This window comes from Geotrypetes seraphini, chromosome 6, assembly GCF_902459505.1.
Source record: "Geotrypetes seraphini chromosome 6, aGeoSer1.1, whole genome shotgun sequence".
Lineage (NCBI taxonomy): Eukaryota > Metazoa > Chordata > Amphibia > Gymnophiona > Dermophiidae > Geotrypetes > Geotrypetes seraphini.
Genome location: NC_047089.1, coordinates 15890892 through 15917574, shown reverse-complemented (window position 1 = coordinate 15917574; position 26683 = coordinate 15890892). Strand labels below are relative to the sequence as shown.

General features: G+C 46.1%; 1 protein-coding gene across 2 annotated transcripts in view; it reads left to right on the top strand.

The window, feature by feature from the left end:
• The first annotated feature begins 2914 nt into the window (after positions 1 to 2914).
• The window catches only part of PAK1 (p21 (RAC1) activated kinase 1), a 112539-nt gene continuing 88770 nt past the window's right edge, over positions 2915 to 26683 (top strand). Inside the window, exon 1 of one of the 2 annotated variants that reach the window (XM_033947949.1) lies at positions 2915 to 3147. The gene's annotated coding sequence lies outside the window, so the exon portion shown is untranslated. The remainder of the gene's footprint in view (positions 3148 to 26683) is intronic. The other variant, XM_033947950.1, reaches the window with a different exon arrangement.

Here is a 26683-nt window from a genome sequence, read left to right as displayed (position 1 = left end):
AATCAGTACACCAGGCTTCATCCCTGGAGGTATTCAAATCCAGGCTCAAAGCCCACTTTTTTGAAGCTGCGTTTAGTTCTAACTCTTGCAGCTGTATCTTGTATCTGTTCTCATTCCCTCTGTAGCTCCTACCCTCACTACCTTTGAGTCCACCTTCAAGTTCCAAGGCCCTGTGATTTGGAATTGCCTCCCGGTCTGCTTGTGACAGATTCCTTCCTACAATTCAGGAAGTCACTAAAAACTCATCTATTCTCACTGTAGTCCAGGATTTAAGCTCTATACTGTCTGCTGTAAGCCGCAATGATTCCTAGTAGACAGTTGTGGAGTAGAAGAAATAATATGGTTTGGTATGGTACCTCTTCTCCCTTTGTGTGGTGCAGTGGTTGGATCTACAGCCTCAGCACCCTGGGGTTGTGGGTTCAAACCCCGCGCTGCTCCTTGTGACCATGGGCAAGTCACTTAATCCTCCATAGCCCCAGGTACATTACATAGATTGTGAGCCCACCGGGACAGAGAGGGAAAATGCTTGAGTACCTGATTGTAAAAACCGCTTAGATAACCTTGATAGGCGGTATATAAAATCCTAATAAACTTGAAACCATATATTGATCCACCCTATGTCCTGTGTGTCTGTCATAACTTAGATTGTAAGCTCTTTTGAGCAGGGGCCGTCTATTGAGTGTTTAATGTACAACGCTGCATGCATCTGGTAGCGCTATAGAGATAATAGCAGTAGCAGAAAGGAGGAGGTTTTTATGCCAATGATTGAAGTGAGGGGTAAATTATAACAAAATATATAAGACCCCCCCCCCCCCCCCATCTCCTGAGGCTTTTCCTTCTTAAGTTTTTGGCACTAGTAACATTAGACACAGTGGGACTAGTTAGGAGAGTGTTTTTAAAAAATTAAAATAACAATTAGTCCAAAACAGAAACCAGGCAGAGAAAGGATTTTGGGTCTTTCCTGGGCTGTAACCGAAACTGAAATTGGTCAGCCTCTAAAACTACTGTATGTGAGCTGCCCATACCCCACCTACACGAATACCCCCTTGCAGTTTGTGGTAAAGCATTTAGGCGCTACTTTATAAATACAGTAAAACCTTGGATTGCAAGTAACTTGGTTTGCAAAACAAGCAAAACATTTTATTAAATTTTAACTTGATAACAAGCAAGGTCTTGCAATACAAGTACATACAGTATACACACATCACAACTGAGCTGATGGTTCTTCTCTCTCTGACGCTGCGGGAGAGAAGTGACTGTTCTAAACGACTAAAGTCTTGCAATACCAGTACATACAGTATACATGCGTCACATCATCACGCCTGATAGTTCTTCTCTTTGACATTGCGGGAGTGTAGTGACTGTTTTAAACAAGCAAAGTCTTGCAATACAAGTACATACGGTATACACGCGTCACATCACAACTGAGCCGATGGTTCTCTCTCTGACGCTGTTGGAGTGTAATGACTGTTCTAAACAAGCAAAACCTTGCAATACGAGTACATACGGTATACACACATCACATCATCACAACTGAGCCGATGGTTCTTCTTTTTCTGACACTGCGGGAGTGTAGTGACTGTTCTAAACAAGCAAAGTCTTGCAAGACAAGTACATACAGTATACACACATCGCAACTGAGCCGATGGTTCTTCTCTCTCTGACGCTGCGGGAGAGAAGTGACTGTTCTAAACGACTAAAGTCTTGCAATACGAGTACATACAGTATACACGCGTCACTTCATCACGCCTGATAGTTCTTCTCTTTGACATTGCGGGAGTGTAGTGACTGTTCTAAACAAGCAAAGTCTTGCAATACAAGTACATACGGTATACACGCGTCACATCATCACAACTGAGCCGATGGTTCTTCTCTCTCTGACGCTGTTGGAGTGTAGTGACTGTTCTAAACAAGCAAAGTCTTGCAAGACAAGTACATACAGTATACACACATCGCAACTGAGCCGATGGTTCTTCTATCTCTGATGCTGCAGGAGTGTAGTGACTGTTTTGCAATACAGTATTTTGTATTAAAGTTTTTGATTGTGGAAAGAATCGTCTGAATTTCCATTATTTCTTATGGGGAAATTCGCTTTGATATACGAGTGCTTTGGATTACAAGCCTGCTTCTGGAACGAATTATGCTTGCAAACCAAGGTTTGACTGTACCACCTAAGTACGGTTACATGTGGTGCTGCCATTTTCCTCTGTTTTAAAGCTTAACTTTTTTTGAGAGCCAAACGTTTTAATTGGCACCTAACCTTTGGTGCACTGTATAGAATTAGGAGGTAGATGTTTTGTATTTGTATTTATTTATTTATACCCCGCCTTTCCCAAGGCGGGTCACGATAGAGTACATACACAAACAGAATCACATACAGTACAAGAAATCAAACATGAATAAAAACTTAATAGTGATAATGTAAAGCCTTCTAAAATTACAAAGAGGCTACAAGAGCCTCGCATCAAAAAAACTATAAATCAAGTCCCATATTTCATCTTACAACTACTCAAATATGTTGGCTGCCGTAAATACCCCGGAAGCTTATTCCACTTATTTGCACAAGTCATCAATTAAGTTTCTTGTGAGTTTGTATCGTCCGATGCCAGTACATATTGGAAATCTTCAGATTCTAGATGAGTCGAACACTAACGACCACATAGTCCTCCAAAAAGATCACTGCCACAGAGTCAAAGTCTACCACTAATCACGAAAAAAGGCTGAGCCAGTGATTGTCGCCCGCAGCCGGTTTTTCCGGACGCGCTGACGTCATTTAAAAAGCAGTGACTTCCCAGCGCTTGTGTGACGTCATCGATGAAGTCAGTAGATTCTCTCGACACACACCTTCCCTGCACAGCGCTCCACCCCTCAACCCACCTTACAAAGCGCGTGTGTCCGCGTGAGGCTGGCGCTCCGGGCGAAACCCCTAACGAGATAGGGCATGTGCTAGTGGGCGGCCAATAAGAAGCGCCGAGGGGGGCGGTGCTTGCAGAGCTAGCGAGTTACGTAGCTTGGTGGGAGGAAGGAGTGGCGGTTGGCTGAGGAGGTGCCAGCGGCGCTAGGGGCGGGGCGGAAAGTGCCGGCGCCGGCTTCCCACGGTGCGTGCGCTGGAAGGGGCGCGAGCGAGAGCGAAGCCGTCCCGCGGAGGTAAGAGAGCGCTCGGAGAAAGGGGTGGGGGTGGGTCTCCTATGCAGCCCCCACTGGCGAGGGGGCACGTAAAGCTGTGGCTTCTGGGGAAAAAGGGAGTTGAGGTGTGTGCTCAGGGTGGGGACTGGGGAAGGGGCCGTAGCTGGGTGGCCAAGGGAGGAACCGGTAGCTGCGCTCCCCCCTCCCTCTTCCAGGGGGAAGGAGAGAGCGAGGGTGGGGGCTGAGGCTGGCTTCTGTGGAGAAGGGGGGAGTGTATGAGTGTGTGCTCAGGCAGGGGCTGTAGCTAAGTGGCCGAGGGAGGGACCCCAGCAGCGCCCCCCAGGGGAAGGGGAGAGTGAGGGTGGGAACTGAGGCTGAATTCTCTGGAGAAGGGGGGAGTGTATGGGTGTGTGCTCAGGAAGGGGCTGTAGCTAAGTGGCCGAGGGAGAGACCCCAGCAGCGCCCCCCAGGGGAAGGGGAGAGTGAGGGTGGGAACTGAGGCTGAATTCTCTGGAGAAGGGGGGAGTGTATGGGTGTGTGCTCAGGAAGGGGCTGTAGCTAAGTGGCCGAGGGAGGGACCCCAGCAGCGCCCCCCAGGGGAAGGGAAGAGTGAGGGTGGGAACTGAGGCTGAATTCTCTGGAGAAGGGGGGAGTTTATGGGTGTGTGCTCAGGAAGGGGCTGTAGCTAAGTGGCCGAGGGAGAGACCCCAGCAGCGCCCCCCAGGGGAAGGGGAGAGTGAGGGTGGGAACTGAGGCTGAATTCTCTGGAGAAGGGGGGAGTGTATGGGTGTGTGCTCAGGCAGGGGCTGTAGCTAAGTGGCCGAGGGAGGGACCCCAGCAGCGCCCCCCAGGGGAAGGGGAGAGTGAGGGTGGGAACTGAGGCTGAATTCTCTGGAGAAGGGGGGAGTGTATGGGTGTGTGCTCAGGCAGGGGCTGTAGCTAAGTGGCCGAGGGAGGGACCTCAGCAGCGCCCCCCCAGGGGAAGGGGAGAGTGAGGGTAGGAACTGAGGGTGGTCTCTCTAGGGAAGGGGAGAATAAGTGGGTGTGTGCCCAAGGTGGGGGCCTGCGCTATATTCCTCTATAGAAAGGTAGAGTATGTTCTCTCTCTATCCCCCCTCCCCTTATCTGCCTGGGTGGGTTGCCTGAGCTGTGTCACTAAGAGTAAGTTTGAACATCAGGGCAGTTGTGCACAGAATGTATGGAAAGCTTGGGCTTTGGAAAAAGGCAGTAGTTTGAGAGCAAAGCTTTGCCTTTGCATAGAAGCTGTCTCCCCAGGGAAATCAATGTGTCCAGGTTAGTACTAACTAATATTAGCAGCGGTGGGCAGAGATTTCAACTGGAAGAGGAGTCCCCCTCCCCCAGATGTAATGTTGGGGGGGGGGGGTTAATTACAATGGATCTCTGATGGAGAATAGTTTATGGAAACAGAACTGTTGGTTGGGATCGACTGTATGGTTTTTGTTCCCCTCATTTTCTACTTTGTTTATTGAAGAAAAGAGGGACCTTTGTATTTTAGGGTGGAGAGAGCTATTTTGTGCCCTGGAAGGGTTAGGTGAGTTTTTGTGGAGTGCGAGAGCTATTTTGTCAATTTGCACAAAATTGATAATTTTGGACCTGTGTAAGCTGTTAGGTAGGTAGCAGGTTTTAGGATTGTGTTTGTACTGTTTATATAATTACCCTCTTTTTGTGGGTTATTTTTTTTTTTATTTTTTAAGTGGAATGAAATGATTTGGACAGAGGGTTGTTGGTGTGTAGAGTAGATTTATAGGTGAGTTTTGTGATATGGCAAAAAATAAGTGTTCGGTAGGGAATAGGCCATACTATATGCCTTTTTACAAATGTATTCAAAGCAAGATGCAACAAATAAGAACATAGATTATATTTTGAATTATTTGTATTTATTCTATTGTGCTCATTTGTTCATCTAGCTTACCCGGTCCTTTTAGTAACTACTTTAATAGGAAAAGCCAGTGTAATGGCTAATGCCAACATTAGATTCAGTCTTTAGAAATCCTGTCACTTTTGATGTGTTATGTCGGTGCTCTCTCGCTTTGGAGATTCCTTTCAGTTGAAAGAGATTGCTTGAGAGACAATGGGAATTAGTTACATTCATAAGGTGAAGCCTGTACTGTGTGCAGTACTGCAGTGTTTTGAAGTTCTTTATGCTGTCTGACGGAGCTAAGAACAGAGCTGGGAAGCTGCAGGTGGATAAAAGAAAAAGTCAGAGAAAAGGAAGTGGGACAAATGAGTGTGCGGGTCATGGCGGATGCAGAATGGAACTGATAGGTTGATAGTTTCTCCAGCAACTCTGGCGGCTGAAGGGAGGAGACCACTTGGCTTATTGTTTTTAAAAGGGAACTCTGGAAAGACAGACTGAAATGAAACAAACTCCCCCCACAAAAAAACCAAAACAGAAAAAGAAGTGTTTCTTTTTCATCATTAGCTGCTCTAGAAAGTGAAAGTGCTTGGCTGCCTGTGTGCTGAAAATAACTATTAGCACTCAACAAAACACAGTTTTTCTTAAAATAAAAGAATTGTGACATTTATATGGTTTTGCAAACTTGATTTTTTTTTTTCTTTTTTTACGTCCCAAATGAATGTTAGAGTGCTAAATAAACTGACTCCTAATCTAATCTAATCTAATCTAAATCTTGGGTTTATATACCGCATCATCTCCGCATCTAAAAGGTAAAATCTGTGCAAAGATGAAGAGGTTTGGGGAAAAAGACAAGTAAGATTACAATGTGATCACGAGTGGGTAGAAGACTTGTTTACAAAGCCTCTTGTGTCTAGCCTTAGTTGGTGTAATAGCTGCAATTTGTCTGCATACATGCATTTCGTCTCTGACTCAGTGTTTGGTACAAGAAAGACTGCCACTTGTCACCAGGGCTTTGCAAAAATGCAAACAATCCAGCTGTCCAAAACAACATTCATATCACAGGACAGTGCCCAAGAGGGCCACAGCAGCAAGAAGCTTACTCTCCTCTAACAAGTAATATATATCATATATATATATATATATATATATATATATATATATATATATATATATATATCACTGACTCTCCTCCCCAGATTCAAATGTTATGGTTTGGTGTTATTTGTTAATCATCACTAACTGTCATTGTCTATTGTTTCATTTAATGCTGTGTAAGACTGTTGTAATCTGTCTAGAGCAATGTATTGTAAACTGTGTTAGAGAATGACACGGGGAGAAAATTTGCCCCGTCCCCGTGAATTTTGTCGCTGTCCTTGCCCCATTCCTGTAAGCTCTACCTTAACCGCACAAGCCTCGAGCACTTATGATTTTAAAGCGTTTGGGGTTAGTGCAGATGAGGACGGAGCTTAGGCATTGGTGGAATGAGGCATTATGACATCACAATCTGAGCTCTAGAATGTTGCTACTTAGGATTTTAAAGGGTTTGAGGCTTGTGCAGATGAGGACGGAGCTTAGGCATTGGTGGAATGAGGCATTATGACATCACAATCTGAGCTCTAGAATGTTGCTACTTAGGATTTTAAAGTGTTTGAGGCTTGTGCAGATGAGGGCGGAGCTTAGGCATTGGTGGAATGAGGCATTATGACATCACAATCTCAGCTCTAGAATGTTGCTACTTAGGATTTTAAAGTGTCTGAGGCTTGTGCAGATGAGGGCGGAGCTTAGGCATTGGTGGAGTGAGGCATTATGACATCACAGTCTGAGCTCTAGAATGTTGCTACTTAGGATTTTAAAGTGTTTGAGGCTTGTGCAGACGAGGACGGAGCCTGCAAGAATGGGGCAGGGACAGGAAAAGAACTTGAGGGGACGGGAAAATGAGTTCCCGCAAAGACAGGGAAAAATTTGTCCCTGTGTCATTCTCTAAACTGTGTGCCTGCTGTGATTATAGGTGTGCAGCGATATGCTGGGGAGGAGGAGAAGCGCCGGCTGACTGCCTACAGGACATGCCTCTCGTGGCAAGAGGCACATCCTGTAGACAATCAGCTGGCACCTCTCCTCTCTGTGTGTCTTCCTTGCTGGCACCCCTTACTGGTGGCTCTGGGCCCTTCTGGAGGGCCTTTGCGCATGTGCAGACGTCGACATGATGACATCATGCATGCACATGACATCGCATCGATATCCGCGCCCTTCCAGATGCCTCAAGCTATGGCCACTAGTGCTGCCTGATTCACGATTCAAATCGATTCACTGATTCATTTCAGGTGAATCGATTTCAATCGATTCAAACCCCCCCAAAAATCAGCCTCCCGATTCACCATCTGACCCTCTCCCCCTAAAGCAGGATCGGCAATGCTGCCTCTTGCTGGCCGGTGCTGCCGTTCCCGCTTTAGAGGGCGATGGGGAAGAGTCAGTCGGAAAGTGCTGCAGTGTCCGGCTTCCCCCCTTGACTCCCGCGCCTCCCTTTACCTGATCACAGTCTGAAGAAAGGATTGCAGGTACTTTAGCGATCCTTGCAGGTTGCCATAGGCCTCCGGAGCTGTCGTCCCTCTGCCGTGGTCCTTCTTCTGATGTCAGAGGAGAGGCGGGACTGCGGCAGAAGGACTACACCTCAACAAGGAAAGAGCAAGAGTATTGGCAGGCAACATGAAGAGGGCCATCGAGAAGGTTTTAAACTAAAGGACAGGGGAAAGCCGACAATCGACCACCAGTCGATGGCCTGGGTGACAGGATGCCCCGAAGAAGGAACTACGGACAACTATTCAGACACAGGAGGGGACGACGACAAAGCAAATAAGGGAGACAACGCAGGAGCAGAAAAGGATACTGTGAAAGAAACAGTAGAGACTGCTAAGCTTAGAAAGTCCAAGAAGGTAACACAAAGGGAACTCAAATGTATGTATATATATGTATATGCTAGAAGTCTGAGAAACAAAATGGGAGAATTAGAGACAATAGCAAGACACGATGAACTGGATATCATTGGCATAACAGAAACATGGTGGAATGATGAAAACAAATGGGATACAGTACTACTGGGATACAAACTATAAGGAAGAGATAGAGTAGGGCAGAAAGGTGGAAGTATTGCCCTATATGTTCAGGATGGAGTAGAAACTGTTAGAGAGGCTATGACGGAAAGGACAGAGAAGCTGGAGTCCCTCTGGATCAAGATTTCTAGATATAATGGTGCAGACACAAAAATTGGCCTTTACTATCGACCCCCCAGGACAGACAGAGGAGACAGACTCAGAAATGATAGAGGAAATTAAACAAGAATGTAAGAAGGTAATGTAATAATCATGGGAGACTTCAATTTCCCGGGGATAGACTGGAACCTGGGAACCTCAAACTGCAGCAAGGAGGCCAAGTTCCTGAAAGCACTAGGGGACTGCTTCCTGGAACAAATGGTGGGAGAGCCGACGAGAGGACATGCCACCTTGGACTTGGTCCTAAATGGCATTACGGGACAGACAAAAGAAGTAGAAGTCATGGTCCCACTGGGGACGAGCGATCACAACATGATCAACTTTAAACTTGACATCGGGAAAGGGAAACGTACCAAAACCTTAACCACGACCTTAAAACTTTAAAAAGGGAAGATACGATAGCATGAGAGCCATGGTGAAACAACGGCTCAAGAAAAAGATGGACAAAGTTAAAACGGTAGATCAGGCATGGTCCCTACTGAAAAATACTATCACAGAAGCACAAAATCTCTACATTCCGCGGATTTCCAAAGAAAGGAAAACTAAAGGCAAAGGAGAACCGGCATGGCTTACTAGAGAGGTGAAAGAAGCCATAAAAGAAAAGGACTCCTTTAAAAAAAATGGAAATGCACAAAAACAATCGAAGCTTGGAACAAACACAAAGATGATCAGAAGAAATGTCACAAGGCGGTGAGGGATGCCAAAAAGGACTATGAGGAGAAAATAATGCAAGAGGCCAAAAATTTGAAGCCCTCCTTTAGATACGATACGTAAAAGGAAAAAAACTTGCAAATGAGACGGTGGAACCACTGGATGACCAGGGAAGAAAAGGGTACATCAAGGAAGACAAACAAATTGCAGACAGACTAAATTCCTTCTTTGCCTTTACGAAGGAAGACGCCGCAACAATACCAGAAGCAGTGAAAGTGTTCAAAGGAGTAATAGAAGACAGCCTCACCACAGTAGAAGTGGACTTGGACCAGATATACTACCAGATCGACAATCTTAAAAGCGACAAATCCCCTGAACCTGATGGAATTACCCGAGAGTCTTAAAAGAACTGAAGGTTGAAATCGGAGAGCTTTTGCAAAAACTTGCCAACCTGTCAATTAGAACTGGACAGATACCGGACAATTGGAAGATAGCGAACATTACGCCAATTTTCAAAAAAGGATCAAGAGGAGAACCGGGCAACTACAGACCTGTGAGTCTTATGAAAGATGGTTGAAACACTGATTAAAAATAGCATAGTCTGGCACTTGGATATACATGACCTGATGAGAGCCAGTCAACATGGCTTCAGGAAAGGGAAATCATGTTTGACGAATTTACTTCAAGTTTTTGAGCCGTGAACAAACAAATTTATAGTGGAGAACCGGTGGACATAATATACTTGGACTTCCAGAAAGCGTTAGACAAGGTTCCAAATGAAAGACTTCTACAAAGCCATGGAATAGAGGGAGATATACTAAGATGGATAGGCAGATGGCTGGAGAACAGAAAGCAGAGAGTGGTCATAAATGGGAAGTTCTCAGACTGGGAGAAAGTGACTAGCGGTGTGCCCCAGGGCTCGGTTCTTGGGCCCATCTTATTTAATATTTTCATCAATGACCTAGAAGAAGGAATATCCAGTGAGATCATCAAGTTTGCAGATGACACAAAGCTATGCCGGGCAATCAGATCGCAGAAGGATAGCGAGGAGCTCCAGAGTGACTTGTGTCAGTTAGAGAAATGGGCGGAAAAATGGCAGATGAAGTTTAATGTGGAAAAGTGCAAAGTAATGCATTTAGGCAGAAAGAACAAGGGACACGAGTATAGAATGTCAGGTGCAACTCTGGGTAAGAGCGAACAAGAAAAGGACCTGGGTGTACTGATAGATAGGACCCTGAAACTGTTGGCACAATGCGTGACAGCGGCAAAGAAAGCAAATAGAACGTTAGGCATGATAAAGAAAGGAATCACGAGTAGATTGGGGAAAGTTATAATGCCGCTTTATAGGGCAATGGTCAGACCACACTTGGAATACTGTGTCCAACATTGGTGTCCCAACCTAAAGAAGGATATAAAACTGCTGGAGAGGGTGCAGAGATGAGCAACAAAGCTAATAAAAGGTATGGAGAACTTGGAATACGAGGAACGACTTAGGAGACTGGAATTGTTCTCCCTTGAGAAAAGGAGACTGCGAGGGGATATGATCGAGACTTTCAAAATACTGAAAGGAATCGACAAAATAGAACAGGAAAAAAATTATTTACAATGTCCAGTGTGACACTGACAAGAGGACGTGGACTGAAGTTAAGGGGGGACAAGTCCAAAACAAATATCAGGAAGTTCTGCTTCATGCAATGAGTGGTAGACACCTGGAATGCTCTTCCAGAGGAGGTTATTGTGGAATCCACCGTTATCCCAGGACAAGCAGGTATGATATTCTCACATGTGGGTGACGTCATCTACGGAGCCCCAGCGCGGACAGCTTTTCAAGCAAACTTGATTGAAGTTTCAAGTTTGCTATGCTGCACCACGCATGTGCATGCCTTCTTGCCCACTAGAGGGCGCATCCCCACCTCGTGGTCCTCAGTTCAGTCTTTTCCGCGGAGCCAGAAGCCCTGTGGAATTTGTGCTCTTCTATTTTGCCTTCTGACACCGCAGCTGAGTGTTTCTTTCTTGGTCGCTGTGCTTACTTTGTTTTTTTATTTGTTTGTGTTTAGGTTTTCGTCAAAAAAAAAAAAAAAAAGATTTTTCGTTCGGCTCCGGGGGCTCCCGGTAGCCGCGGCCGCGGGACCTCGTTCGTTCCCGGCCGTTTTTTGTGTCCATGTCCCGTCCCTTGACGGGCTTTAAAAGTGCACCCGGTGCGATCGACTCCTTTCGATCACCAATCCCCACCGGTGGTGCTTACTTTGTCTGGGTCCTGAGCACCCGACCGACTCCTGCACTCGGTGCTCTACTTTTCAGCAAAGGGCCCTCCGCCGCCGTCGCGCTCGTATGACAGAGCTCTTTGCTGTGGACCCCGTGGCGGGGAAGGCCTCGACGTCGGCCTCGGCTTCGGCCCCGGCCTTGACCTCGGCCTCGACTCCCTCGACCTCACCCCGACAGCCCGCTTCGTCGAAGCCTGTGTCCTCGACCCCGAAGTCGACGACGGGTAAGTCCTCACTTCCTTCTTCTGTTCCAGCCTCGAAGAACCCATCCTCGGGCTCATCGACGGGGGCGGGTGGGTCGTCCTCGGCCCCGCCCTGAGCGTCGAAGTCGGGTGCCCCGCGGGAATACTCGAGACCGAGGTCGCCCTCGAGGGAGCACCCACCGGCCCCGGATCTGCCGACTATGATGGGGATTCCCGCCTTTCAGAACTTACTCCGTGCGCTCATTACCTCGGAGCTGTCCGGTGCCCTCGCGCACCTCCAGCCGCCTTCGGCTGCCCCGGCGTCGGCTGCCTCGGTCTCGGTACCCTCGACTTCGGCCCCGACCTTGCCCTCGACCTCGGTTGACCAGCCTGAGCGGAGCGTGCGGCCTCGGGACAAGGTGCGGAGGGTTCGGAGGATCTCTTCCTCTTCGTCCTCGTCGAGGTCCTACCGGGGCTCCTCGCCCTCGGGTCGGCCTCGGGCGAAGTGTCGGTCGAGGAAGGCCAAACGTCAACGGGCCTCTCCTCGACGACGCGGTCGCTCCTCGCCGACCGGGGCAGAGACCCTACGGGTCTCCGAGCTCCGCCTCGATAATCCGAGGCTTTTCCGTTCCTCCGAGGTTGAGTGCTCGAGGGACTCTTCGCCGAGACGGAAGGGGCGTGCCTCGGTGCCCCATACCCCGGGGACTTCCCGCAGGGGTTCCTCGGGGCATGGGCGGTCCCCGACCCCGTCGAGGTCGCTTGGTGCGGCTTCTTGGGGTTCGGGGTCTGGCACGGGTAAGGAACCTCATTACTCCCGTGAGGCTTCCCCTTCCTTCTTGGCGACGAGGGCTTCTCGATCTCCCTCTCCGCCTTCGAAGCCCTCCTCCTTTTCGAGATTTGTGCTTGAGATGGGGAGGGCTTTGGACCTTGATCTGGCGTCAGGGTCGCAATACACAAAGGAATTTTTGGAGGAGCAGGATTTGCCCTCTCCCCACAGAGAGACTCCTCGGCTGCCTCTCAACAAGGTTCTCCACCAGACCTTCCTGAGGAACTTGGACTCCCCTCTTACAGTCACAGCGGTTCCATCAAAGATGGAGTCTAAGTACCGCACAGTCCCTTGCAAGGGCTTCGATAAAGCACAGCTGTCCCACCAATCGTTGCTGGTGGAGTCGGCGTTGAAGAAGTCTCAGCCTTCTAGGGTCTCTGCTGCGGTCCCCCCCGGGCGGGAGGGAAGGACCCTGGACAAGTTTGGTCGTCGCCTCTATTCCAACTCCATGATGGCTGCCAGGGTCCTTAATTACGCATTCACCTTCTCATCCTATTTAAGGCAGATAGTGAAGGCGTTGCCCAGGTATTATGGGGTCATGCCGGATTCCCATAAGGGGGATTTTGGTACCTTTATGGCCAATTTGTCTCAGCTGCGTCTCTACCTTTTTCACGCAGTTTACGATGCGTTTGAGTTGGCCTCTCGTGTATCCGCCTTTGCGGTGGCGATGCGCCGTCTCGCATGGCTTCGTACCCTGGATATGGACCCGAACTTGCAAGAACGTCTGGCCAATCTTCCATGTGTTGGCTCCGAGTTGTTCGATGAGTCCTTGGAGGCGGCGACCATACGCTTGTCTGAACATGAGCGCTCTATCGCCTCATTGGTCCGTCCTAAACCCCGGGCCCCGCCGCAGAAGCCGTTTAGACCTCCTCCGCTGCGATACCCGCAGAAGTCGACGCCGGCTTTCTCGAGGCCTCCGCCCCGGCGTCCCCCTCAGCAGGGCAGAGCGTCCCAACCAAAGCCTCAGGCGCAAGGGGCGTCTAAACCGGCTCTGTCTTTTTGACGTGATGCGCGGTTGGGGGCGGGCCCCCTCCGCACTGTCAAAGGACCCCCTTCCTATCGGGGGCCGATTGCAGGCCTTCCTTCCAGCCTGGGCCGAGATCACGTCGGACGCTTGGGTGCTCCGGATCATCTCCGAGGGTTACTCGCTAAACTTCTTAGCCATGCCGCCAGAACATCCGCCGGGGGCTTCTCTTGGCTGTCGAGACCAGCTTCCTCTTCTGTCGGAAGCCAGGTCCTTGTTGAGCCTTCGGGCGGTGGAGCCCGTGCCCCCGAACCAAAGGGGACGGGGTTTTTACTCCCGTTACTTTTTGGTCCCGAAGAAGACAGGGGACTTATGCCCCATTCTGGACCTCCGGAGGCTCAACAAGTTCCTGGTCCGGGAGAAGTTCCGTATGTTGTCCCTTCCAGTCCTGTACCCTCTGTTAGAATCGGGGGACTGGATGTGCTCCCTGGACCTGAAGGAAGCATATACTCATGTTCTGGTGCATCCCGCCTTCCGCAAGTTCCTCAGGTTCCAGGTGGGGGAGTTGCACCTCCAGTATCGGGTCCTCCCCTTTGGACTGGCTTCGTCCCCTCGAGTCTTCACGAAGTGTATGGTGGTGGTCGCGGCAGCCCTGAGATCTCGGGGGCTGCAGGTGTTTACCTACCTGGACGATTGGCTGATCAAGGCGTCCTCCAAGGAAGGGGTTATTTCAGCGACCCAACAGACTATCATCTTCCTTCAAAGTCTGGGGTTCGAAGTGAACTTCCCCAAGTCTCAGTTGTGCCCTGCTCAATCCCTTCAGTTTATCGGGGCCGTGCTGGACACGGTTCGCCTCCGTTCGTTCCTCCCCCCGCCACAGTTGGAGGTCCTGCTTCGATTGAGTCGCCAGGTTTCGTTGCTGCCCTCAGTTTCGGCGCAGCGCATGATGGTTCTGCTCGACCACATGGCGTCGACGGTCCATGTCTCTCCGTTCGCCCGTTTGCACCTGAGGCTTCCTCAGTGGACCTTGGCCTCCCAGTGGCGTCAGGATCGGGACCCAGTCTCATCCCCTATAACTGTGACTCCTTCCTTGAGACGCTCGCTCCGTTGGTGGACCAACTCTTCCAATCTTTCCGGGGGTTTGCTTTTTCTCGTTCCTCCGCATCGCAAGGTCCTGACCACGGACTCTTCGGAGTACGCGTGGGGAGCTCATCTGGACGGTCTGCGGACTCAAGGTCTATGGTCGGCAGAGGACCGGAGTTGTCACATCAATGTTTTAGAACTTCGTACCATTTTTCTGGCTGCTCGAGCGTTCTGCCACCTGCTGCACGATCAGGTAGTCCTCGTGCAGACGGACAACCAGGTGGCCATGTATTATGTGAACAAACAAGGGGGAACGGGCTCTTGGTCCCTGTGCCGGGAAGCCCTGCGCCTTTGGGAATGGGTGGTCTCCCAGAACATCTTCCTGCGGGCGGTTTACATTAAGGGAGAGAAGAATTGTCTGGCCGACAAACTCAGTCGTCTTCTCCAGCCGCACGAGTGGTCGCTAAACTCCCGAGTTCTGTGCGAGGTCTTCGACCGCTGGGGGACTCCTCAGGTGGATCTGTTTGCCTCCCCGGAGACTCACAAACTGCCCCTCTATTGTTCTTGGATGTACTCCCTGGACCGTCTCGAGGCCGATGCCTTTCTTCTCGACTGGGGAGGGAGGTTCCTTTATGCGTTTCCTCCTTTCCCTCTGATCTTGAGGACGTTGGTTCATCTCAAGTCGTCCAGAGCCACTATGATTCTCATTGCGCCTCGTTGGCCTCATCAGCACTGGTTCTCCCTGCTCCTTCAACTCAGTGTCAGGGAGCCTCTGCTTCTGCCTGTCTTTCCCTCTCTGCTGTCTCAGAGTCGGGGTTCGCTGTTGCATCCCAATCTTCAGTCTTTACATCTGACGGCTTGGTTCCTTTCCCCATGACTTCACAGGTTTCTCAGTCTATGAGGGAGGTTCTGGAAGCCTCGCGCAAGGTCTCGACTAGGCTTTGTTATTCTCAGAAGTGGACCAGATTTTCTTCCTGGTGTTCCTCGAATCATCTGGATCCGAGTTCGGTTCCGGTGTCTTCGGTTCTGGAATATTTGTTGCATTTGTCCAAGTCTGGGCTGAAGACTACTTCCATTAGGGTGCATCTCAGTGCGATTGCTGCTTTCCATCGGCATCTCGAGGGTCGATCTCTCTCTCTTCATCCTCTGGTGATTCGTTTCATGAGGGGTCTAGTGAATGTTAATCCTCCTTTGAAACTTCCTCCTGTAGTTTGGGATCTTAATGTGGTTTTGGCTCAACTGATGAAGCCTCCCTTCGAGCCTATTGACAAATCTCATCTTAAGTTTCTCACTTGGAAGGTGATCTTTTTGCTTGCGCTCACGTCCGCTCGTCGGATTAGCGAGCTGCAGGCTTTGGTTGCGGACCCGCCCTTTACTGTGTTCCATCATGACAAGGTGGTTCTTCGCACCCATCCTAAATTTTTACCTAAGGTTGTGTCTGATTTCCACCTCAATCAGTCCATTGTTCTTCCGGTGTTTTTTCCGAAGCCCCACTCTCATCCTGGGGAGGCGGCGCTTCACACGCTTGACTGTAAGAGAGCGTTGGCCTTTTATCTTCAACGCACCAAGTCTCATCGGAAGGTTCCTCAATTATTTTTGTCCTTTGATCCTAATCGGTTGGGACGTCCTGTTTCCAAGCGCACCTTGTCCAACTGGTTGGCTGCTTGTATTTCTTTTTGCTACGCTCAGGCTGGTCGCGCGCTTCAAGGTCGGGTCACGGGACATAAGGTCCGAGCGATGGCAGCTTCTGTGGCGTTCCTCCGGTCTACTCCGGTGGAGGATATCTGCAAGGCTGCCACTTGGTCTTCGGTTCATACTTTAACCTCCCACTACTGCCTGGATACGTTATCCAGGAGTGGCGGCCGGTTTGGCCAGTCAGTTTTGCGTAATCTGTTTTCCTAAATTGCCATCCTCCCACCTGCCCTTTTTTGGTTGGCTTGGAGGTCACCCACATGTGAGAATATCATGCCTGCTTGTCCTGGGATAAAGCACAGTTACTTACCGTAACAGGTGTTATCCAGGGACAGCAGGCATATATTCTCACAACCCGCCCTCCTCTTTGGGGATGGCTTCTTTGCTGGCTATGGAACTGAGGACCACGAGGTGGGGATGCGCCCTCTAGTGGGCAAGAAGGCATTCACATGCATGGTGCAGCATAGCAAACTTGAAACTTCAATCAAGTTTGCTTGAAAAGCTGTCCGCGCTGGGGCTCCGTAGATGACGTCACCCACATGTGAGAATATATGCCTGCTGTCCCTGGATAACACCTGTTACGGTAAGTAACTGTGCTTTCTAGATGCACATCTCCTTACGAGAGGCATAGAGGGATACGGGTGACTAAAATTACACCAGGTGTACACCTGGCTGGGCCTCCGCGTGTGCGGATTGCCGCACTTAATGGACTGAAGGTCTGATCCGGAGATGGCAGTTCTTATATTCTTACAATACTAGATACAAAAGGAGAGTAGGTTGAAAACTTACAATTTTTTTTTTAAAGCAGGAAGGAGGATAAAGCACACAGTAATAAACAGATCTTTATCAAATGTTAGATTGGGTTTGCAGGAGCTCAAATCAACTGGTGGGAAGTCTTTGTCGCTGTGAGCATGTATGATTTTGAGACTGAGAAAAAACTTGGGGTCTTTTCCAGATAAGCCCCGCCACTAATGCAAAAAGTGCACGGGCGAAAACTTAAGCCATGCCACCTTATAAATTATTAAACTATTGAAGCTCTCCGAGGAAATTATTCACATGATTTGAATAATGACTCAGGGGGGTTCAAGGGGGGGGCAGAGCCCCCCTTGTATATCACTTTCCCCATGTATTCACTTAGCATGGTGTTAGCTAAAACTGTGGCGGGGGTTAACTTTTTGGCGGGGCTTATCTGGAAAAGATCCAAAACTTGTTGCATTGCGATGTGCAAAGGCCTGTGAACTTGGCTCTGCTTCAGAAACCCAGTGCCTCCTTCTCAACTTCGCATAGGCCCTCATTGGATGAGCACTGGAGGGTGAAGCATTACTACTGAGGCTATAACCAGCCATTCCCATACTTTGCCATGCTTAAAATTTCAGTGTTATAATTTTGAGAGAACCCAAAAGGGAAATAAGGGAAACCCAGTAACCTTACTTTGAAGGCATCATCCCAAAACTGAACACCTATGGTTTAACAGTGCTGCAGAAAGCCATATTTAAGAGCATATTAAAAATTTGTATGAAGATTTAGAACATATTGTCGCATCTTTAGATTGATTGAGTATACAGCAAGATGTTTACAAGTGTTCCTTTCCACACACATGTATAAAAAGACACTATTCCAGGATATGGCTTATCTCTTTGCTTGAGGGTTGATTACATTTTACTGTTGTTTCAATCTGTCTATTGATACTTGACAGGAGTCATCTGACAACTGAATGCTCCAGCTGCTCTGTGTCCTTAGCACTAGACCCGAATAGAGGCTGGTTGCTTAACATGCTTAGGTGTAAAGATGAATTTTGTTTTAAAGTAATGATAAAAATTGGGGGGCATTCTAGATGTTTCTAAGGCCTTTGAGGGGGAGGCAGCTGTTTCTCCTTTTGACGTCGTGGGTTTTTTAACTGGCTGCTACTTATTTGTTGAAATTTCTTTGCAAATGTCTTATAAAATTATTGAGAGGGTTTTAAAAAATTATATATATATATTTGTAGATCATAGTTGGCTAACCACTTGTTTTCCTAACTATTGAACTGTCCTTAGGTGTATAATTTTATCTTCTTTGGTTGTATTGAAGGGTTGGAGTAGTTGGCTATTTTTGGATGTATTTTTCCTCTATATTTGAATATTTGTATTTGTTTTGCTTGTATAGCTGATGTCTCCCTCCTCAAGATGTTGAAGCATTTATTGGAAAATTATTTAAATAGATGTAAATGGTGGGTAGGTTATACATTACCAAATAATTTTTCCAGTTACACTTTTGACTAATGTAAAGCAGTAACAACCCATCCCTTTCCAATATGTAGCTATGCTGTGTTACCCCAGAATTTAACTGCCATCTAATTCAGGAGTGTATTGCTTTTATGCACAGTGGTCCCAGGGCCTGACAGTAACTCTTTACCCATGGGAAAGCATGGGATAGGCATGTGTGATCTCTTAGGGAGAGGAGGAGATAGTGGGTGCTGTGGATGGGCCATTTGACCTTTATCTGCCATCATATTTCTATGTTTCTATAACCATTAAGTTCTATGACCTCACATTGCAGGTGTAAAAAGCCTTAGCCAATATGGAGAGGAGGAGATAATGATGCTGTGAATGGGTTGACTGGATGGGCCATGTGGCCTTTATCTGCCATCATATTTCTATGTTTCTATGAATCGTGGTTTAATAAAATAGTTTTTCTAATGAATAGTTGGTGAGAGGTGTAATCTGTGGCAGCTGGAACACCGAACTAAGAATGAGTGAAGAGGGACGTCACGTGCTCGTTTACAAGATGGCCGCTTAGCGCCCTCGCTCCGACTCGAGCCTCGCCGAAAATCAAAATTCTAACCTCACGGACCACTCTTTCAGGTCAGTTTACATTGACCGCCTGCTGCGGAATGTCTTCCAAGCCTAATAAGCCTGATCCTGCCCCTCAACCGGGTCCGCAGACGGCGCATCCGGCGACGAAAAGATCTAAACATGAACCGCCCTCCCCGATCAAGGCCGCCGCGCCTGGCGCCGCGGCGCAGGGCGACTCAATCTCCCATGATCTCCATGTGTTAAGGGAGTTAATGCAAGAAAACCTTGCCGCTACGGCGGACATCAAAAATGAAATCGGGGGCATTCTTACCCAACTAAAACAACAAAATGCTCGCATAGATTTGGCAGAAGAAAGGCTAGCGACGCATGATTCGCAGTATACTGAAATCCAGCGTGACTTTCGCAAGTTATCTGTACTGCAACGTGACATTGAGGACCTTTCTAACAGAATGCGCCGAAGTAATATCCGTATTATTGGTCTCCCAGAATCATCCGAAGGCACTGATCTCATGTCTTTCCTGCTGTCCTTCATACCTACTAACCTAAAGCTGCAATTCGACCCCCCGCTTGAAATTGAAAGAGCGCACAGGGTCCCATCAGGTCCGCCGCTGCCAGCCAAACCTCCTAGGCCTATAATCATAAAATTACTGCGCTATACTCAAGCTCTTCAAATTTTGCAAGCTGCTAAATCATCTCCTGCAATATTCCTAGATGGCAAAAAAATTATACTGGTCCCTGACCTGGCCAAAACAACAGCACAAAAGCGAAAAGCCTTTCTGGCCATGAGACCTCAACTCAAAAACATAGGAGCCCAATACGGGTTATTCTATCCTGCGAGGATGAAAATCACTTACCATAACATCACAAAGAACTTTGATGATCCAGCCGACCTTCAAACTTTTCTGGATCACACTGTAGGAGCTATGACCTGACCTCTCTCCATGGACTGCAATTTAATCTAATGTTCGTGAGGTTTAAATAATACTATCTGAGTTTCACACTTGGCTCGGGTAGAGGGCCTGCTGAGCACCTCTTGTCAGCATGGGGTCCCATCTCTGGATCTATATCTTTTTTTTGATCCGGGCCTCTGATTGTCATCCTTTTTCTTTTTCATCTTTGTCCTCTCTTTTTATATACTGGGACTCTCATAAGTTCAATTCATGGTATTCATGCTCTCATTCATGCCCTATCCTAAGTTGTACATTGTCCAGCTGTATCTTTCAAATCTCAGTGCTGGACCCATCCAATCAACTGCTTACTAATGGTTAAACTACATATTGTCTCCTTGAACGTCAAAGGAATTAACAGCCCTATTAAAAGAAAAAAAATTCTTCACTACCTTAAACACCTTGAAGCAGATATTTGTCTCCTACAAGAATCACACATTAGCGCAGAAGAAGCTAACAAACTTACCGGAGGGTGGGTTCAATATTGTTTTGCGGCCCCGGCTTCAGGCAAGAAAAATGGGGTCATCACCCTAATAAAGAAATCTCTTAACTTTCAACTTCAAACTCACAAATTTGACCCTTCTGGTCGTTGGTCCTTCCTGGAGGGCTCCATAGCTGGAAGACCGATAAAACTGTTCAACATCTATGCCCCTAACGCAGATGACCCCTCTTTCTTTCAATCATTCCAGACAATGTGCCACTCCTCTTTATCCACAGACACCATTTTTGCAGGTGATTTCAACTTCCCTTTGGACCCCTTCATTGACCGCTCATCGAAATGCCGTCCAGCAAAACTTCGAGTTAGAGCTACCGTTAAAAATTTAATGGATTCATTCGGCTGGTCAGATATTTGGAGAATATTACACCCATCTTCCAAGGATTTTACCTTCTACTCAGCACCACATCAATCCTACTCTAGAATTGACTATATACTTGGATCTAAAGATTTATTAAACATTGTTTCTTCATCACGCATACATGACATTACCATTTCAGACCATGCGGCCGTCTCCTGTCATCTCAACTGGGCTGCGTCCTCCTCATTCAGGCAATGGAGATTTAATAACTTTTTGTTACATGATGACTCTTTCATTTCGCATATCAAAGAAGAATCTCAATCATTCTTTGATACCAATATTTCTTCAGTCAGTGACTTCTCCATAGTATGGGAAACTTACAAAGCTTGGTTACGAGGAAAAGTCATAAGCTTCTCAGCTTTCCAATTGAAACAAAAAAAATCTAAATTACGTCTACTTGAAACTGACATTCACTCCTATGAATCACAACTCTATAACCAGTATGATCCTGAACTATACAAAAAGTTGCAACAACTCAAATTCCAGTATAATGAACTCTTCAGCTCAATGGCCTCAGCTTCCTTGTTCCGAAGATCAACCACATACTATGCTGCTTCCAACAAATCAGGCCATCTTCTTGCTCTATACCTGAAAGGCAAACGGCTAAAAAATCACATCACTCACATCAAAACCAATTCTGGTCTTATACATCATTCAACAAAAGACATCTTAGAAGACTTTCGCAAATTTTATGAAGACCTCTACACCTCGGACTCCTCCTCCTCCTCCTCATCTTCTATTCATGACTTTCTTCATACATTGGATTTGCCGACATTGACTGACCAGCAACGCCACTCTATGCAGTCCCCTATTTCCATTGAGGAAGTCACCCGCGCCATCTCATCTCTACCCTCAGCTAAGGCACCAGGACCAGATGGAATTTCTTCAGAATTCTACAAATCATTTTCAGCCCTGCTATCTCCTCACTTACTCTCGTACTACCAGGGTATCCAGGAATATCCGGCAACTCTGCATAGATTCCTTGATGCGAACATTATAGTTCTACCAAAACCGAACAGAGACCCTGATCTAGTGAAGAACTATAGACCTATATCTCTTTTGAATTTGGACTATAAAATTTATGCTAAATTATTGGTTTTTCGTCTAGAAAAGGTAATGTCTTGTCTGATACATAGAGATCAAGTGGGATTTCTAAAAGGTCGATATGGCGCAGACAACACTAGACTTTTATGCCATGTTCTCCACTCCTCTCGATCGTTCACTCAATCCTCAGTTCTTGTCTCTCTAGATGCCGAAAAAGCGTTCGATAGAGTGGAGTGGAAATATTTATTTGCTGTCCTTTCTAGATTTGGTTTTCCCCCATCCCTTATTCATATGATCTCTCTGCTCTACAACTCCCCTACTGCCAAACTTATTGTCAATGATGAGGCGTCTGCACCATTTACCTTGCACAGAGGCACTCGTCAAGGATGCCCTATGTCCCCGCTCTTATTTAATCTAGCTCTAGAACCCCTTCTTGCGGCTATCCGCCTTTCCCCAGATATTAAAGGAATCTCCATAGCATCAATAGAAATAAAAATTTCTGCCTATGCAGATGATGTCCTTCTATATCTTTCTGAACCTGAACATTCACTTCCCGCACTAACACGATTAATCTCATCATTCTCCTTATTTTCAGGTTATAAAATCAATTGGGATAAATCCGAGATCATGCCCCTTCATAACTGTAGTCCCTCCCTCAAACAAGTGACTCAACCCTTTACATGGGTCACCACAGGTATCAAATATTTAGGATTATTTTTTGACAAAGATATTGGTTCCTCACAACAACTAATATCCTCCAAAATCTTCGCGCAAGTTAAGAACTCTCTTGCCTCATGGTCCCCTTTACACCTATCTTGGTGGGGTCGTTTAGACACCATAAAAATGATGATAGTTCCCAAAATCACGTATATCTTCAACATGTTTCCTATATTATTTCCATCTTCTATATACAAACAAATTGAGACCATGCTTCTACATTTCCTATGGAATGAAAAACCCCATAGAATCTCACTCCAGAAACTAAAAAATCCTCGTACCTCTGGCGGGGTTAACTTCCCAGATCTTCTCCTATACCACAAAGCTTTTATATTGAGACAAGGTGCGGAGTGGCTTTCTAATCCTACATCTATTGATATCCCTAATTGGCTACGTTTAGAATCTTCCCTCACACATCCTTTTCCCTTACTCCGTCTTATGGGAACTCACAACTTTCCACCTGTTAAACATAATCCTGTATTATATAATACACACAAGGTTTTAACTAATCTGGACTCTATGATGGAGATACCCTGGCATAATTCAGTCTTATGCCCTCTCTGGTTTAATAAATCTTTACTGATAGATAAGAAACCCTTCTCCTGGCCCTCCTGGTCCCAACATCATCACGTATGGGATGTGGGTTCAGTGTGTCACCCAGACAAGACACTATTCACCTTTCAGGAAATGATGACCTCTTTTTCCCTTAATGAATCTAACTTTCTCCGTTGGTTACAGATCCGATCGGCTATTAAAAAATCAGGTCTTCTCTCTTCACTCTCTCTCTATTCACCTACCTTATACACGCATTCCCAGAAATTCCTAGCCTTGGGTCATACAGCATCTCATTTTTATAAATTACTTAAATCTCTCACTCCCAATCACTTATCGACCTTACAATCATCATGGGAGCAGGATATTGGGATATCTATATCTGACGCTGCTTGGTCCTCAATTTTTACTTCTATATTCAAATACTTCAGAATATGTTCTTCTTCCTACACAGAGCACAATGGACTCCTATCAAATCTAATAGGATTGATGCAACATATTCTAAAAATTGCTGGTCTTGTAAAACTGAAGTAGGATCCTTACACCATCTACTATTTTCCTGTCCACTGATCCAAACATTCTGGCATTCTGTTTGGAACACAATATGCTCAATTTTCAACATAAACATTGCTCTTTCCTATCAAATGCTCCTTCTAAAGTCTTTCGCACTCAATCATTTAATCTTAGACAATGATTTCTATTTAATGGATATGTTAATTACTCTAGCCTTAAAAATCCTTCTATCAACATGGAAAGATTTGTCTAAGGCCTCCCATTCACAATGGTGGAACCTAGTATGCTCAACATATAGAATGGAGGCTTACTTAGCAAAATCATTTAACAAGCTGCCCCGTTTCCATTCCAGATGGAATCTATTAAAGTTCTACTTATTTCCTAATGACAATTGATTGCCATGTCCACAGTATACCCTATTTTCTTTTATTAGTTTGATTTATTTCTCTGTTTTCAGGATGATTCATTCTATTCGCCAGTGGATAGTTGTTACAGTTTATTGAGATGTTTTGATGTAACATCACTGTTGTTCTGTTGCTACTTCAATATAATTTTTGCTCATTGTATTAAATACTATGTCATAGTTGTATTCTATGCATTCTCAATGATTATTGCACTAGTGATTTCCACTGAGTGCTTTTCTGTTTGTTATATAAAAAATTTTCAATAAAAACACCTTGACTAAAAAAAAAAAAAAAAGAATGAGTGAAAAATGGTTCATGCTGTTTTTGTGTTTCCATTGTCATTTTATTTTACTTATTTATACTTAGAAATCATGTAGTTTGGACATGTAGTTCCTGGAGGAAAAGTCCATAGTGTGTTATTGAGAAAGACAAGGGGGCAGCCACTGCTTGCCCTGTATTGGTAGCATGGAATATTGCTACGCCTTGGGTTTTGGCCAGGTACTAGTGACCTGGATTGGCCACCGTGAGAATGGGCTACCCATCACAATAAAAACTTGATCTACATCATTCCTCGCTGGTCATTCAATCAGCAAATTGGTGCTTTCCAATTTATTGCTTGTAACATTTTTGTTGGTTGTAGTGCTCGACACACCCACCTGTTTATTCCCTGTATGGGTCAGCTGTTAAGTGTAAATTATTTGCTAGAAGCAAAAGCTATCAAGATGTCTTTAGGGAGTATGGACAGCAGAAGAATGTGGCTAAGCCTTTTGGTGCTTCCTTTTTATTTTCCTATTTAGATGTAAATTCCCCCCCTTTTTAAAATATCATCAGTTTATCCAGAGGCTTTGTGTGGTGTTATGTAGCATTTTGAGGAGGAAACGTCAAATCTCCACAGTGATAAGTGGATTCTGGTATTAGACTTTTAACTCACTGTATGAATCTGATACTTTCTAGTGCTTTTTCCTTATAAAATGCTTTACACAATGTTGTATGGAGACAATAACCAATCATTAATGAACTTTTGTTCCGTCCTGTACCAGATTCATCTGGTGGTTCAGTATAGTGAATTATTGGCCATAACACAATAGGTTTATTCTTTTTAAAATACTTGTATTTACCTGGTCAGAATCATTAAGGCCATGAGGACTAGTATTTATTATACAGGTAGTCCCCGAGTTACAGGCACTCGACTTAAGTACAACTCGTACTTAAGAATGCAGTTGCAACTTGTTTGATTTCACTGAGCAGTATTTCTAGTGGCATAGAATCCTACATTCTCTTGTAGTACATTCAGGGATCACTGGTAGAAACAATTGGCCCTTTTGTCAGCTGGGAGCAGAGGAAAGCAGCAAATATCTTAATCTAAAAGTTCTGAGTCACATACAGATCCGACTTAAGAACATCTTTAAAAATGTAACTCATTCTTAACCCGGGGACTTCCTGTATAGGAATGATCAAGCCATTGTGACATCAGTGCTGAGGTTGGTTCTTCAGCATTGGTGGAAAGAGGCATTATGACATCACAGTATGAGTTCTGGAATGTTGCTACTTCATGGGATCTTGCCAGGCACTTGTGGCCTGAGTTAGCCACTGTTAGAAGGGCTTGAGGAACCTTCGGTCTGTCCTAGTATGGCAACTCTTATGTTCTTATGTGAGTCAAGTACAGGCAGTCCCTGAGATAGACAGACGCCCGACTTAAGTATGGCTCGTACTTAAGAATGCAGCTTCATTTGATTTCACTGAGCACTATTCCAGCGGCATGGACTCCTAAGCTTCTCCTATAACAGATTCAGGAATGACGCCTGGCCACATTAAGAACAGTGTGTGGTTGCGCATGCTGTACCTTAGCGGGAATACTGGTAGGGACGTTGGCCCTTATGTCAGCTGGGAGCAGAATCTTAAAATCTACAAGTTCTGAGTTACATACAAATCTGATTTAAGAACAGCTTTAAAAACGTAACTCGTTCTTAACCCTGGGACTGCCTGTATAGGAATAAGCAAGCCATTGTGACATCACTGCTGAGGTTGGCTCTTAGGCATTGGTGGAATGAAGCATTATGACATCACAGTATGAGCTCTGGAATGTTGCTACTCCATGGGATGTTTCCAGGCAGTTGTGACCTTGGTTAGCCAGGATACTGGGCTTGAGAGACCTTTGATTTGTCCCAGTATGGCAACTCTTATGTTCTTATTTGAGTCAAGTACAGGCAGTCCCCGAGTTAGAGACGCCTGACTCTAATTGGAACGCAATTGCAGCTTCATTTGATTTCACTAAGCAGTATTTCCAGCGGCATAGACTCCTACACAGATTCAGGACTGATGAATGGCCCCATTAAGAACAGTGTGTGGTTGTGCATGCTGTACCTCAGAGGGAATACTGGTAGGGATGGTTGGTCCTTTTGTCAGCTGGGAGCAGAATCTTAAAATCTACAAGTTCTGAGTTACATACAAATCCGACTTAAGAACAGCTTTAAAAACGTAACTCGTTCTTAACCCGGGGACTGCCTGTAGTGATGAAAATGTAGAGAGATTATTGCTGAGTATCAAGTGGAAAAGACTAGTGTTATGCAGTTTTCTCAAAGGAGCATTCTTTTTGGAGGCTGTTAAAATGTCTCTGAGGCCAAGTAGCACAGAAGCCCTCAATAGGACATTTAGAACCTAGCTTGAAAAAATGTAAACACAATTCTCATCTTTATAGAGCAATGCAGCATACTTAGGCAGGGCATCCTGCATTGGTTGTTCTGGGCCACTTCCCTCCCCCCTTCTGAAACAACACTCATGACTTTCTCCCCCCCTTCATGATTCCATAAGTAGAAAAAAAAGATGTATTTAAAGTGCCTTTTTTGTGTTGGGGCTACCTCTGTTTTTTTGTGTTCTCCCTTAAAATCCATAGATGTCTCTATTTTGTAGTTATTTCAGTT